General features: G+C 41.6%; 1 long non-coding RNA gene across 1 annotated transcript in view; it reads right to left on the bottom strand.

The window, feature by feature from the left end:
• Nucleotides 1-1,892: 1,892 nt before the first annotated feature.
• Nucleotides 1,893-14,325, bottom strand: part of LOC111752577 (uncharacterized) — a 38,421-nt gene continuing 25,988 nt past the window's right edge. The window contains exons 3-4 of the long non-coding RNA XR_010318848.1: nucleotides 6,373-6,549; nucleotides 1,893-6,093 (exon numbers count right to left, since the gene is read on the bottom strand). This is a non-coding gene — a long non-coding RNA (uncharacterized LOC111752577). The remainder of the gene's footprint in view (nucleotides 6,094-6,372; nucleotides 6,550-14,325) is intronic.

The raw sequence follows: 14,325 nt of genomic DNA, 5'->3' as shown, positions 1-14,325 counted from the left end.
AAAAAAAAAGAGATATGTCCTGGCAGAAAAACAAAAACCCGTTGCCATCGTTTTTATTATTTGCATTGTGTTCCTTTATAGCAGAAATCGGTGCCATTTTGACAATCCTGCTGTTTTCTACCACCACTTGTGAAATTAGCAAGCATATGATGCTTCATCGATATTGTAGTTATTTTTTCATATATTGCAATTAATATTGCTATAAACATGAGGATTTTCTTATAAAGTACTGAGGGTTATGGGCCTTGAGTTGTAGAGATTATCCTGGATTATCTGGGTGGCCCAATCTTACAGTGAGCACTTAAAAATGGAGAACTTTCCTAGGTGCAGTTAGAGTTGCAACAACAGAAGAAAGGTAAAGAGATACTTTGAAGGTGAACAGAGGCCAAGAGCAGAGCAGTGCAGTGCAACCGATTCCAACTCACAGCAACCCTATAAGACATAGTAGAACTGTCCCATAGGGTTTCCAAGGAATGCCTGGTGGATTTGAACTGCTGACCTTTTGGTTAGCAGCTGTAGCTCTTAACCACTACGCCACCAGGGCTTCCATGTCCCGGCATAGCAGTGCAAAATCACCTGCTCTGGGTCCCATCTTTTGGAAAACAGAGGTGTGGAGGATGCTACAGAGAACAGGGAGTGAGGCGTGCCAAGAGCAGAGAGAAGGAGCAGGTTCAGAAGAAGGGAGCAAGGAACAGGGAAGAGAAGCAGACATTAGGAAGAAAAAATGAGCAACAGGTCCAGGACTCCAGGTTGAGGGGTGGATACAAAATGGTTACACCCTTCCTCCTCCTTTCTCTCAAAGCTTTGTCTCTGGTTTTTGTTGACCTTCTCCCAGAAAATCATGTCACTCGCTACCAATTGTAATTTACTGCTACCCAGATCATCAGATAGGAACAAATGCTATAACAGTAAGCACAGTGTGTCCAGATGTCCACTGTGGGTCACAGGTGGTCAGTCAGAGACTCCTAATGCCATGAATCAGGTACAGAATCAGGCAAGCGCTGCCAGTGGGTAGAAGGCCTGGGGTGGGGGACCTGTGCACCTGGGGCATGGATAGGACCCAAGCTGCAGGAGTCCATGCAGAAAGATAAGAGGACAAACACTTTGGCTTGGGTCCACATACCCTACATGAGAAAATCTTTGAATCTTGGCTGGGGAATACAACACTGGGTTTATCACAGAGAATCACTGACTTAACCAATATAAAAATATCAGCTGTTCCTTCAGGACTCTTGATCTCCTATGAAGAGTAACAGATGCTTCTCTGGGACTGAGGGCCTTCTGTGAGGTAGGGAACGAGGGCTTGACATATCTCCAGGACCTGTTGGAAACTTGAGACCCTCAACACTCCCTTAGCCACAGATGTGTCAAATCTAAAAAAAAGAAAAAAGAAAGTTAAGAGTTCTCTGAACAAGGTTTATTAAGTGGTTAATCTGTGAGCAGAGGAACACCTGGGCCCCAAAATAGTGCAAAGCTCAGGCTCGGGAAGTAGAAGAAAGGGTTTTAAGGGCGGTGAGGAAATTCAAACAAAGATGTTTTGAGTGATGGGTTTAAGTGAGAAGTATTTAATTTGGGGGAAGGATTATAGAAGTGGGGAAAGAGAATTCATTAGTTACTTTGGGATTTTGTTTCTTTATGATTGGTTCGGCCTCTGTTGAGTTAGTCTAAAGGATTTTAAACTGCCAAACTGATAAAAACCAGTCTCTCATGTCCCAAAAAGTCCCTAGGTGATAGAAACAGTTTGCATTTGACTGGTGAACCCACCCAGCAGCACCACAGAAGAAAGGCCTGGCAATCTGATTCCATAAAGATTACAGCCAAGAAAACCCTATGGAGCAATTCTACTCTAATACATGGGATCAACATAAGTTGGAATTGACTCAATGCCACAAGACAACAACAACATGTTCCAGTTAGCACATCCTAAAGTATTTAGAATGCTATCTCTTAAAAGAAGTCTGATTTTACGCAGGACACTAGGCATAAATTTGGTGCTGCTCTGAAAGATAGCCCTAGGAAAATGCCCAAGGTTACTGTCAGGACAGCCAAAATTTACTGCTGAGTTTCAAACTTTAGCAAGAATCAAGGGGTTGTGTGTTTGGGCAGATGACAACGGGAAAGTGTTGAAGTAATTATCTTCTGTGGTTACACTCATAAAGCTCTATATTTCTACCTGACCTTGCTGACGACATTACCAACACTATATCAACGTAATGTGCACCAAGGATAGACAGCAGACACCTGGATTAAATTTCTCTTTAATTACCTGGACAAACAGCGTTGAAGAGGATGGAGCCAAGCCTCTCACTGCTCCAGGATGGATCAGAACTTGGTCATTTCAGCCTTTGGTATCTCAGGAAAGGGCATTGATCATCTCTGTCCCTCAGGCTCTTCAGTGTAAAATTGAATAGTTTTGCCTTCCAGGACTGTCAAGTGTAAATCACTCGAAATACATACAGGACAGGGAGCAATACCTGGCACACAGCGGTATCCCTCGATGTTGGTTGCTCTTACTATTGTTTTTACTAATTTCTTCATACTCATTTATGTATCCATCTTCTCTTTCTGCTGTAACAAAATACCACAACCTCGGCAGCCTAAAGAACACAAATTTATCATTTTACATTTCTGTACATCAGAAACTTAACATGGGCCTCCCAGGCTAAAATGAAGGCGTAAGCAAGCCTGAGTTCCTTTATGGAGGTTCTAGAGGACAATTTTGTCCTTGCTTTTGAGGATCCAGAGGTCACTGCATTCCTTGACTCTTGGCCCCCTTTGTTGTTTCAAAGCCAGCAATGTGCAAAACCTCTGAAGCATCTTCCATTTTCACAGCAGTTTCCGACTCAATCTGGAGAATGGTCTCCATTTTTAAGGACCCATATATCAACACTTGGCCAACCCATATATTCCAGGATAATCTCCCCAACTCAATGACTTCACTTTAATCAATTTCTAAAAAGTCCATTTACCGTATAAGATAACATATACACAGGTTCAGAGGTTTTAGATACAGATTTTTTGGGGGGAGGGCATTATTCAGATTACCAAATATGACTACTATTGTTATTTACTAGGTATAAAAGTGCAGCAATAAATAAAAGCTTTATAAATGAGTTTCTACTGCATTTAAGCCTCATGAAAAACGGTGGGCAATCCCAGGAGGTCACACACAGGACAAAGCTTGCTGTCCCCTCTGGGCAGGACACTCAGTGGATGGCCACTCCTAGACCTTCCCCTCCCAAGTGCATATCTAAGACTAGGCCAGCAATTGTGGCTATATCTCACATTCCAGCCCACTCACAGGCAGGATTATCAACAGCTTCTTCCTGGGAGAGGGGCCCAGCTCAGTCTTAAACTCATGTGTGTGATGGAGACCTCCTCTGCTTTCACCTGGCCCATCTGGCCTGCCCCTACAGCCTCTAAATCCCCTGGTCATAACACAGATGGTCAGTCCCCCAGACCCTCTCCAAGGTGAAAAAGAAGACAGATGGAATACACATTTAGAGAGGAATCGCATAGCTGGCCTGGCTGAGCCCTCTGAATGCAGCCAGTTCCCAGGCCCACCTGTCCAGGACTGTGCACATCCTCTAAGGAAGAGCAGCCCCCGGGCTAAGACTCAGCTCCACACATCCAAATTCCCTTTCTGGTCCCCAAGCCTCAAGGGCTTTTACATTCTAAGATTATTCAGGAAGGTTCATGACTTGCCGTTTGGTCTGATCCTAAGGGTGTCTGGGTCTAGTACCTTCTTTAAGCCCAGGGTTTATTTAGGGCCTCTGTAGGGTGAGGAGAGAGTATACTTCAGAATAAGAAGGTGCACAGTTATGGATGGGATTCTGGGATGAATGGGAACCTGCAGTGGAGAGACAGGAAATAAAAACTGTGAAAATGTAAACAATGTGAGTTTTCCACCATCTTTTTTAAGTTTATTGATATTTGAAATGTTTTGAAGTTTACTGATACATAAACTAAACTAACTACACAACAAAATATATGCACAAGGGAAGAGTGCATGCGTACTCATCATGACAGAGTTTGCATACCCCTCACTGCAGCAGCCAGATCGAGAGACACTCCATGGAGAGCACAATAAAAGACAATAACTGAAGTACCTGGGTGCTGCATGGGCTTTATGAGTATAGTGTTCTCCAGCAGTGTCCTAGCCATCTAGTGCTGCTATAACAGAAACACCGCAAGTGGATGGCTTTAACAAAGAGAAGTTTATTCTCTCACAGTCCAGTAGGCTAGAAGTCCAAATTCAGAGAGCCAGCTCCAGGGGAAGGCTTTCTCTTTCTGTCAGCTCTGGAGGAAAGTCCTTGTCATCAGTCTTCCCTTGGTCTGGGAGCATCTCAGCATAGAAACCTCAGGTCCAAAGGATGCGCTCTGCTCCCGGTGCTGTGTTCTTGGTGGTATGAGGTTCCAAACTCTCTGCTTGCTTCCCTTTCCTTTTATCGCTGGAGAGATAAAAGGTGGAGCAGGCCGCATCCCAGAGAAACTCCCTTTACATTGGATCAGGGATGTGACCTGGTAAGGCTGTTACAATCCCACCCTAATCCTCTTTAACATAAAATTACAATCACAAAATGGAGGACAACCACAGAATACTGGGATCATGACCTAACCAAGTTAATACACACATTTTTGGGGGGACATAATTTAATCTATGACAGGTAGTGTCTCATTAGGTTAGGATTCTGTCATTGCACATGTTTTCTAAAGTAGAAAATGAGGGTACTGGAGAGATATGTTGCATGGACTCATTCATATGTCTCCATTCACAAACACCAGAAGAGATGGGGATGAAGGTACTAGTGTACTACAAGTGCACGTATAGATATTCACAATGGCAGAAGGGATGCTTCTGCAAGCTTGCTTCAGTTTAGTGTCACATGGCCAGTAAACGTCATACTGTGCCTGGGGAGTGAAAAAAACCACAGCAAAGTTCAGCTCCCACTTCTTTCCAGTCCTAGGACCCATGCCATAAAGGAAAGAGAAATGTGGTAGGTGATAGTGAACCAAAAGTGGGTCCAAAGAGCATAGAAAGGAGATGTTCCAAATTGAAAAAACAAAGATCTGGGAGAGAAAGCCAGCAGTAAGAAGAAAAGATCAACCAATCCTGAGCTGTAGGAACAGCTGAGAGGTCTACTTACAGTACAGCTACAGTCGTCTTTGTAGTCTTCCTCTAAGGCTTTTCTCTGGTCTTCATTGACAGTCTCCCAGAACATCAGTTCACATTTTGACACATGTAATATGTTATTGGAAACCCTGGTGGTAGTGGTTAAGTGCTACGGCTGCTAACCAAAGGATTGGCAGTTCAAATCCAATAGGCACTCCTTGGAAACTCTATGGGGCAGTTCTACTCTGTCCTATAGGGTCACTATGAGTCGGAATCGACTCAACAGCACTGGGTAATATGTTATCACTGCCACAGAAATGACCGTGAAAAAAGAGATGCTGTCCTGGTGGCACAGTGGTTAAGCATTCAGCTGCTAACCAAAAGGTCAGCAGTTCGAATCCACCAGCCGCTCCTTGGAAACTCACCGGGGCAGTTCAACCCTGTCCTATAAGGTCACTATGAGTCAGAATCGACTTGACAGCAAAGAGTTTGATTTTTTTGGTTTATATCAAAAGGGTGTGGACACATTGTAGCCCATAGGTGTTCACACTCAGTCTTAGGATACCTGAAGCATGTACAGAAGCAACCAGGACTGCCAGGTCCGAGAATACAGTGTCCTGGGGAAAACTCAATGGGGCGAAGTTCTGGGGTTGTGATCCTGTGTTACCAGGTTCATGAATGGGACCCAGTTTGGAGGGATTCACACAAGCATGAGAGGGCCAGGAGCTTGGGGTGGGTCAGCTTACCCCATGTAAGTATTACTTTCCCAGGTAACAGTAGCTCATATATAACAGGGCAGTGCCTTTGTGTATATTCATAGATTACAGGGTGTAAGGTCCTTTTATGAGAAGACAGTGGAAGAGTGATGGGACTGCAGAGCTTCATTGTGGAATCCAGGAACTTGTTACTCCTCCAGGGTGGTTGCACTCCTGAGATCCCCCTTACTCTCTCAGCCACAGCAGGGTCAAGGGGCTGTTTGTCTATGGGAAGATGAATTTTGGGAGGATTGACGGACTTACCTTGATGATGTTAAAGTCATAAACATGATTCATTCCAATTACATTCCTGGCTCCCTCATATTTAGCAAGAAATACTGTGGATAAGAAAATATTCAGGAGAAACCCTGACCTATACGTATTTAGGCATTCAAGATTCTAATTATTCACTTGTATTCAAGCCTCAAAATGACCCCATTTATGAAAACCCATGACCTTCCATGTCCAGCCTACTTTGTGGGCCAGAAGACACAGGATATTTACCTAAAATGAGAATCCCCGAGGTGGTGGTCCCTCTCAGGTCTACACAGACTTCCAACACCATTGTTGTTGTAAACCACTTGAAGATGTTCAATAACACAGTTACAATACGGTACAGAAGTGGGGACAAACAGTGACAGAGGCAGAAGTCAGCAGGAAGGTTGCCTCCATGCTGGAGACCTGAAAGACATAGGAGGAGAATCACCACCCACTCACAAAACAAAATTTACTCTACCCGCTCATATCTGAGATAGAGCTGATTTTACGAAAGCATCTACCCTCCTTGATTTCTGTGGTGTTGGGAAAGGTGGCGTTTTTCCCCCAAGAACTCATGCCAGAAAAGGCACTGTGTCCCTAGCACAAATGGTCTGCCTCTACCAGTCTGGAATATGGCATGTCGAAGGTTCCGCAGGAAGCCAAAGCTCAAGGGGAGGATAAATAGTCATCACTAGGAGGAGTGGCCTGGGCATCATGGGATCGTGAGCCACACCCCTGCTGTCAACCCTTCTAGAGTTTACAAGAGTAAGAAATAGGCAATGGGTGACAGCAGCTGAGACTCTAAAAGTTTCTTAGTCAGACTTTCAAACCATCTTCTCTCTTACCCATATTTCTGCCATGTACACATGTCCTGGCCTGGCCGTTCAAGCTGCAGCTACTTTCCAGATCCCACTGTCTGGATCTGAGTTTATCATCTAGGGAGACAGAAGGTCCCACCAAGAACTTTGCCCAGCACACATCCAAAGTCCCCTCTTTGGAACCCAGACAACAGTAATTTTTAAATTGCTAAGATTTTTGGAGAATGTTCATGGCATGCTCTGTCTATTCAATACTCATTGATCTCTGGATCCAGCACTTGTTATAGGCCCAGCGTTTACAGCCTAAGTCAGGTAAGGCAGAGACAATGATCTTCAGTATAAGAAGTAGCAGAGAGAGTCTAACAGGTGAGAAAGGAATTGAAGCATAGGATCTGTCAACAGTGAATTTTCAGCCATTTTTTTGCAGACTATTAATATTTGAATTTTCTTTTGAAGTTTGTGGATGCATATTCAAGAGAAGAAAATGCGTGTACATCAGTTTGTATGTATACTCATCTTGCCAAAGGTAACACATCTCTAATTCCAGCACCCAGAACAAGAGAAAGTCCATGAGGAGAACCCCAGGAAAAGATGATATTTGAAAGGCTTCGGTGGTCCATGAATTAGTGTTTTTTGAGAGTCTCACAGACTTTAGGGAGACATTCAGAAGGTACGTGAGATGGCATGACCTGGAAGAACTAGAGGGAGGTGTTAGATATCCTCACTTACATCTCATTTCCAGACATGATGAGACAGGGGGACAAAGACACAGGTCTCGACAAGTGTGAGCACTGCCAGCCCTTGGGACCGATGAGGCGCCAGCAGCATCACTGGTTGAGGACACTCACACAGGTCACATAGGTGTTGTGACAAACCTGGGTAGAGGTCCCTGGGTGGTCCATACAGTTTACACTTGGCTGCTAACTGGAAGGATGGCAGTTTGAACTCACCCAGAGAAACCTCAGAAGAGAGTCCTGGTGATCTGCTTCTGTAAAGATTACTGACAAGAAAACCCTGAGGAGCTCAGTTCTATTCTAACACAAGGGGTTGCTAGGGGTTAGAACTGACGAGACAGCAATGGTTTTGGATTTTGGGGGGGAAGTGGAGGAGCCACAGCAAAGTTAAGTTCTCCATTCCTCTGCCCGTGGTTCCCGCCACATTTGAAAATGAGAAGCATGGCATATCCCAGAGCAAACAGCAGGTGTGCCAAGAGAAGTAAGGAGCACGTCCGTGTTGTGGGAGCTAGGAACAGGGAGGGGAAACAAACAATAGAAAGAAAAAAATAAGTAACAGGCCCGGGATTTACAGGAACAGGTCCAGGGTACCTACAAAATGGTTACATTCTTCCTTGTCCTTTGTCTCAAAGCTTTGTTGACCTTCCCTCAGGAAATCATGTCACATTTTGTCAAACAGTTGTTTTATTTTACAGATCGCCATGTTGGAACGGATACTATAGCAAAAAGGTAAGCAGATTATGCCCAGATGTTCACGGACAAGGACACACTGTGGGTCATAGATAGTCATTCCAAAAAGCTCAGAACACCCTGAGGCAGGTACAGAATCCACTACAGTCTGTGAATTCAGTGAACACAGTACCTGGGGGATAACTCAGTGGGTGGGACACCTGGGGTAGGGGACCTTGTGTACCTGGTACATGGATGGAACCCAAGTTGCAGGGGTCCATGCAGAGAGATAAGAGGACAAAATCTTGGCAAATGTCTACAAGCCTCATGTGAGAAATTCCTTCCTGGGGAACCTAAAGTCACTGGGGTTATCACATAGAATCACTGACTTAGCTAATCTGAAGATATCAAATTCTCTCTCAGGGCTTTTGATCACCAATGAGTAAAAACTGATGCATGAAAATGAACTGGGGAGCTTCTGTTAGATAAGAAACAAGTGTCTTAATCCATCACTAAGATCTGTTGGACATCAGAGACTTTAATCAATTCCTCAGGCACAGCAGAGTCAAGAGAATGTGTGTTGTAGGAAGAAAAAAATGGCAAAGTATCAATGGATTTTTCTTCCTGTTGTTAACACATGAAGCTTCATATTTTCATCTGACCTTGCTGATACCATCACCAAAACTATATCAGCATAATGTGGACAAATTATAGATACTAGAAACTTATAACGAGTTATTGTTTAATTCCTCTGGAATTACAGTGGTGAAGAAGATGGACACAGGGCTTCAAGCTAGGATCAAGTTAGGACATGATCATTCCTGCCACAGAGCTCAGTTCTACTCTGTAACACAAGGGGTTGCTATGGGATGGAATAGACTTGACAGCAGTGGGTTTGGTTTTGGAAAGGACATCACTTCCGTCCCTCAGGTTCTTCAATGTAAAATGGGAATATTTTTGTCTTCCAAGTTCATTAGGAATACATTATTAAATAATTTAAAGAACATACAAGACAAGAAGCAGTACTTGGCACACAGTAATATCCCTCAATACATGTTGCTGCTATTGTTGTTTTTATTAATTTCTTCATACTCATTATGCTAGCTTCCATTTTCTGTAGTAAAAAATATCATCACATTAAAACAAAACAAAACAAAACCTACTGCCATCGAGTAACTCCCAACTCATTGCAACCCTATAGGAAAGACCAGAACTGCCCCATAGGGTTTCCAAGGCTATAATCTTTACAGAAGCAGACTGCCACATCTTTCTCCCGCAGAGTGGCCAGTGGGTTCCAACCACTGACCTTTTTGGTTATCAGCTGAGCGCTTTAACCACTGTACCACCAGGGCTTCTTTTACTATAACCTTGTTGTTGCTAGGTGCCCTCGAGTCAGTTCTGACTCATAGCAACCCTATGTACAACAGAATTAAACACTAACTGGATCTGTGCCATCCTCATAATCATTGTTTTGCTTGAGCCCACAGTTGAAGACTCTGTGTCAACCCATCTCATTGAGGGTATTCCTCTTTTTGTTGACCCTCTATTTTACCAAGCATGATATCCTTCTCCAGGGACTGGTCCCTCCTGATAACATGTCCAAAGTATGTGAGACAAAGTCTTGCCATTGTTGCTTCAAATGAGCATTCTGGCTGTACTTCTTCCAAGACAGATTTGTTTCTTTTGGTAGTCAGAGGTATATTCAACATTCTTCCCCAACACCATAATTCAAAGCATCAATTCTTCTTCTCTCTTCCTTATGCATTGTCGTTTTCACATGCATATCAGGTGACTGAACATGGCTTGGTTAGGCACACCTTAGCCCTTAAAGTAACATCTATGCTTCTTAACACTTAAAAGAGGTCTTTTGCAGCAAATTTGCCCAATGCAATGCATCATTTGATTTGATTTGATTTGATTTGATTTGATTTGATTTGATTTCTTGAAGGCTGCTTCCATGGATTGCGAATCCAGGTAAAATGAAATCTTTGACAACTTCAATCTTTTCTGTTTATTATGATGTTACAATGATATTACAATCCAGTTGTGAGGGTTTTGTTTTCTTTATGTTGACATGTAATCCATAATGAAGGCTGTAGGCTTTGATCTTCATCAGTAAGTGCTTCAAGTCCTCTTCACTTTCAGCAAGCAAGGTTGTGTCACCTGCATAAATCAGGTTGTTAATGAGTCTTATTCCAATCTTGATGAACCGTTCTTCTTAACACAGTCCAACTTCTGAGATTATCTGTTCAGCATACAGATTGAATAAGTATGGTGAAAGGACACAACCCTGATGCACACCTTTCCTGCCTTTAAACCATGCAGTATCCCCTTCTTCTGGTCAAATGACCACCTCTTGGTCTATGTAGGGGTTCCTCATAAGCACAATTAAGTGTTCTGGAATTTCCATTCTTCGCCATGTTATCCATAATTTGTTACGATCCACACAGTTGAATACCTTTGCACAGTCAATAAAACAGAAGTAAATGTTTTTCTGGTATTCTCTGCTTTCAGCTAGGATCCATATGACATCAGCAACAATTTCCCTCATTCCACATCCTCTTCTAAATCCAGCTTGAATTTCTGACAGTTCCCTGTCAATATACTGCTGCAGCCACTTTTGAAAGATTGTCAGCAAAATTTTAATTGTGTGTGATATTAATGACATTGTTCAATAATTTCCATATTCTGTTGGATCACCTTTCTTTGAAATAGGCATAAATATGGATCTCTTCCAGTCAGTTGGACAGGCAGCTGTCTTCCAAATTTCTTGGCATAGACGAACAAGCACTTCCAGTGCTGCATCACTTTATTGAAACATCTCAATTGGTATTCCACCAATTCCTGGGGCCTTGTTTTTCACCAATGTCTTCAGTGCAGCTCTGACTTCTTCCTTCAGTACCATCGATTCCTGATCATATGCTACCTTCTGAAACGGTTAAATGTAAGCCAATTCTTTTTGGTACAGTGACTCAGTGTATTCCTTCCATCTACTTTTGATGCTTCCTGTGACATTCAGTATTTTGTCCATAGAATTCTTTAATATTGCAACTGAAAGCTTGAATTTTTTCTTTAGTTCTTTCAGCTTTGCCCATAGAATCCTTTAATATTGCAACTTGAAGCTTGAATTTTTTTCTTCAGTTCTTTCAGCTTGAGAAAAGCCAAGACAGTTCTTCCTTTCAGTTTTCTAACCCCAGGTCTTTGCACACATCATTGTAATACTTTGTATTCTCGTGTTGCCTTTGAAATCTTCTGTTTAGCTCTTTTACCGCATCATTTCTTCAGTTTGCTTTAGCTATTCTACATTCAAGAGCAAGTTTCAGAGTCTCTTCTGACATCAATTTTGGGCTTTTCTTTCTTTCCTTTCTTTTTAACAACCTCTTGCTTTCTTCATGTATGATGTCCTTGATGCCATTCCACAACTCGTCTGGTCTTTGGCCGTTAATGTTCAATGCATTAAATCTATTCTTGAGATGGTCTCTAAATTCAGGTGGGATATACTCATGGTTACACTTTGGCTCTCGTGGACTTATTCTAATTTTCTTCAGCTTCAACTTGAATTTGCATATGAGCAGTTGATGGTCTGTTCCACAGTTGACTCCTGGCCTTGCTCTGACTGATGATATTGAGGCTTTTCCATTGTCTCTTTCCACAGATGTAGTCGATTCGATTCCTGTGTATTCCATCTGGTGAGGTCCATGTGTATAGTCACCGTTTATGTTACTGAAAAAAGGTATCTGCAATGAAGAAGTTGCTGGTCTTGCAAAATTCCATCATTCAATCTCTGACAGTTTCTATTACCAAGGCCATATTTTCCAACTACCGATCTTTCTTTCTTGTTTCCAATTTTCCCATTTCAATCACCAGTAATTATCACTATATCTTGATTGCATGTTTGATCAATTTTAGACTGCAAAAGTTGGCAAGAAGGCAGTGGTATGACATATATAAAGCCTTGAAGGAAAAAAACTGCCAGCCAAGAATTATATATCCAGAAAAACTGTCTCTCAAATATAATAATGAAATTAGAGCATTTCCAGAAAAAGAGAAGTTTAAGGAATCTGTAAAAACCAAACAAAAATTACAAAAAACACTAAAGGGAGTCATCTGGTTAGTAAATCAATAAAATCAGATAATAACCCAAGACTAGGACACAGGACAGAACAACAAGATATCAACCCAGATAGGGAAGCCATAAAAATAAATCAAAGCTAAAACACTGAAAATAGAGATGTCAAAATGTAAAAGATGACAACATTAACAAACAAAAAAGAGGGGCTAATAACGTAGTTACAGAGCTTTCACATGAAGATGAAGTCAAGGTGATGTAAAGAAATAAAAGATGGGTTTAAACTTAGAAAAATACAAGTAAATATTAAGGTAACCACATAAGAAACTGACAATCCTACACATCAAAATAAAAAACAAGAAAAACATAAAGACTCAGTAAATACAAAATCAACAACAATGAAAAAGATGAAAAGAAAAACAACTCAGCACAGGAAAATAAGTGGAACAATGAAACTGTCAACAACACACAAAAAAATACATCAAAATGACAGCACTAAACTCATACCTATAAATAATTATGCAGAATGTAAATGGACTAAATGCACCAATAAAAAGACAGAGAGTAGCAGAATGGATTAAAAAACATGATCTGTCTACATGCTGCCTACAAGAGATACATCTGAAACTTAGAGACACAAACAAACTAAAACTTGAAGGATGGGAAAAAATATATCAAGCAAACAACAATCAAAAAAGAGCAGAACTTGCAATATTAATCTCTGAAAAAATAGACTTTAAAACAAAATCCACCACAAAGGATAAGGAAGGACACTATATAATGATTAAAGGGTCAATAAGCCGCAATAAATATTTACACATCCAATGACAGGGCTCCAAAATACATAAAACAAACTCTAACAGTATTGAAAAGTAAAACAGACAGCTTCACAACAATAGTAGGAGACTTCAACACACTACTTTCAGTGAAGGACAGAACATCCAGAAACAAGCTCAACAAAGACACAGAAGATCTAAATGGCACAATCAACCAACTTGAACTCATAGACATATACAGAACACTCCACCGAACAGTAGTCAAGTATACTTTCTTTTCCAGTGCACATGGAACATTCTCCAGAATAGACCACAAATTAGGCCACAAAGCAAGCCGTAACAGAATCCAAAACACTGAAATATTAAAGCATCTTTTCTGACCATAAAACCATAAAAGTAAAAACCAATAACAGAAAAAGCAAGGAAAAAAAAAACCAAATACATGGAAACTGCACAACACCTTGCTCAAAAACTACTGGGTTACAAAAGAAATTAAGGATGGAATAAAGAAATTCCAAGAATCAAATGAGAATGAAAACACATTCTACCAGAACCTTTGGGACACAGGGAAAGCAGTGCTTAGAGGTCAATTTATACCAATAAAGGCACACATTCAAGAAGAAGAAAGGGTCGAAATTAAAACATTAACCCTACAACTTGAACGAATAGAAAGAGAGCAGCAAAAAGAAGCACTCAGGTACCAGAAGAAAGGAAACGATAAAAATTAGAGCAGAAATAAATGAAATAGAGAGTAGAAAAACAATTTAAAGAGTCAAGACCAAAAGCCGGTTCTTTAAAAAGATCAACAAAATCAAGAAGCAAGGGGGGGCGGGGGACTTTGTCTCACATACTTTGGAAATGTTATCGGTAGTGACCCAGTCCCTGGAGCACATCAAGTCTGGTAGAGGGTCAGCGAAAAAAAGGAAGACCCTCAATGAGATGGACTGACACTGTGGCTCCAACAATGGGCTCAAACATAGCAATGATTGAGGATGGTGCAGGACCAGGCAGTGTTTTGTTCTACTGTACACAGGGGTCGCTATGAGTCAGAATCAATTCAACGCCACCTAACAACAACAACAACTGGCCATGTCATGGATCAACACACAGCAAGTGTAGATATCACGTGTCTT

The sequence above is a fragment of the Loxodonta africana genome, chromosome 21 (assembly GCF_030014295.1).
Source record: "Loxodonta africana isolate mLoxAfr1 chromosome 21, mLoxAfr1.hap2, whole genome shotgun sequence".
NCBI classification, from domain to species: domain Eukaryota; kingdom Metazoa; phylum Chordata; class Mammalia; order Proboscidea; family Elephantidae; genus Loxodonta; species Loxodonta africana.
Note: the sequence above shows the minus strand (reverse complement) of the source record. Positions and strands in the feature narration are given on the sequence as shown.